The following is a 2,419-nucleotide window of genomic DNA, read 5'->3' as shown; positions in this document are numbered from 1 at the left end:
GCCCTCCATCCCACCGACTGTCCCGCGGCCGGGCCTGGCTCCAGCCAGGCCTCCCGGGACTCCTGCCGCGGGGACCCGCCCTCTCCTGGCAGCCCCACCTTCTGCCTGGGGCCGGGACCACCCTTCTGTCCTCCCGGAGGGACTTTCTGGCCTCGGCCCCGGGCTTTCTCCGGTTGGGCTGACCGAATCCGGCCTTCCTGGCAGTCAGTTTCCCCGAGTAAGCCACTCTCCTGCCTCGCCGGCGCCGGGGGCTGTACAAACATGGATGTGGTATAGATCTCTTGATATTATTATTTCCCAATAGACTCAGCATGTGCCAAACTCGATTGTCACCTCTTGCAGGTGAAGCTCATATAATCAACCTAGGGACTTCTCATTAGCTTTCGGCACACATGTTCATTTGAACTTCATATTACACACGTTCTGTCCCAAGCACTATGCTCTTAGTTTTGGGGTCCTATTTAATGTTTCCTCAAGTGTATTTTTACCTCCCTTCCCCCACTAAAACTGATCCCAGAATCTCCCAGCTCTGTAGGGCTCTATGAAATTACTGCCTTGTTCCTAAATTCAATCCATTCTTCTCTGTCTGTTGGAACCATCTGGGGACTTTCCTTCCATTGGCAAAATAGGCCTGAGTTTGGGGATATTTTCTGTTTCTGTATTGGCAAGGCAGCCTGTCTCCAACTCTGGGGACACTGTGGTATGTCTTACAGTTTGCCACTTGAATAAGACAGTGTGTGGAGCTGGTTTCACTCAGAAAGCCCAGAGAAGTGCCTGGAGGTGTTCTTTTTTTCACCTTGCAGCTGAGTTGATTCTGTTGCCTTGAAGTCTTGGGCTCTCTCCTCACTGTTGGTTAGGCAGACGGATGTGTAAGTCAGAGTTAGGGAGCATTGCTGGGCTTCACCCTCAACTGTCTTCCTTTCCCCACCTTTTTTCTGGATAATATTATTTTATATATATATCCCAGATAGGAATGATGAGAGTACATCTTTCTGTTTCGCTCAGCTTAAGGAACAGAGCATTATCACCTCTGTTGAAGCTCTCAGGGTGCCCCTTCCTGACCATCTCCCCTCTTCCTTCTACACAGGGAAACACTATTTTGAATCGTGTTTATCATTTCCCTTTTTAGAAAAAAAAATTAGTTTGACTACATAATGCATCTCTATATATTTTATAGTTCTGAATGTTTTTGAAGTTTGTATAAATGATGTCATCCTGTGTGTGTTCTGTGACTTGATTGGTTTTTTCTTTTTTTTTTAAATCAGCATTAGGTTTGTGAGAATCATCCATGTGGTATGGTAGCCATAGTTAAATATTTTCATGATGGGTAGTATTCCGTTGTATGAATGAATATACCATAATTCTCTTGATGAATATGTAGATTGTTTCCTGTTTAACACCCTCAGTAATGCATACATTTCCCCCCAGGACTCCTAGTGCTCTTGTGCAGACATTTCTTTAGGTTGTATTCATATGGAGGGGTGGGGTTGCCACTTGCAGAGTGTAGATCTGGGACTTAACTGGGCAAAAGTAGATTGTTTCCACAGGCTCCTTCCACTCTTTCCACGTCACTTAACAGATTTATACATTTTTTTTTCCTCTGTCCTTCCTCTAGGGAAATCAGGAGCCACATTAGTTTAGTTTGCTGTGGCCAGATCCATAGCACAACACCAAGCTCAAGCGAGAGTTGAGTATGTGATGGTATTCCTCTCTCGATCCTAAGCAGGCCTCTCTCTTTCTATACAGGCCCATCCATCGCTGAAGTATCCTAACCCACCTCTTTCACACATAGAAACACCGTGTCCCTTCCTATGTGGGTCCAGCCTTCCTGTTCCTCCTTCACTTCCATGCCTGTGTTTGGTGACATTTGGGCAGCTGCCTTCTCCATCTTGTTAGGTTGAAAAGGCACGAGCCAGCTGGCAAGGAGCTGCAGCAGAGGGGCGTGAATGAAATCACTGACTGCTGTTGATGTTTGGTCTGCCCCTAGGTCTCTTGGTCACTGCACAGTCCACGTAATAAATTATTAGCCCAAGAAACAGCCAGGCATCCCGATCAAATGTATAATTATTATGCTAACTTGCTGTGAGAGGCTTAGGTGGACTTATTTTCGCATTCTGGGAGCCTGCAGTTACGTCATGTTTACTGACCAGTCCTTGAGCTTGTCCACTGTCCTGCTTCGACCTTGTTTTCCACCCATCACCCTTGTACCTCCTAACTCCTTGTGGAACACATGTGCTCTTTGAGCATTTTGCAGGCTGGAATAACACCCTGTGGGGAGAAAATGGCCTGCCATTGGTCTTTCCACTTATTAGAGTCATCTGGTTAATTTGAGGTCTCCTGGGTGTCTTTGTTCATGTTGTTTAGAATATATTGGCAACATGCAGCACTCTATGGAGGGATTAACATTCTTGTCTCATGG

This window comes from Colobus angolensis, unplaced genomic scaffold (genome assembly GCF_000951035.1).
Source record: "Colobus angolensis palliatus isolate OR3802 unplaced genomic scaffold, Cang.pa_1.0 Scaffold21, whole genome shotgun sequence".
In the NCBI taxonomy this organism is placed as follows: domain Eukaryota; kingdom Metazoa; phylum Chordata; class Mammalia; order Primates; family Cercopithecidae; genus Colobus; species Colobus angolensis.
Note: the sequence above shows the minus strand (reverse complement) of the source record.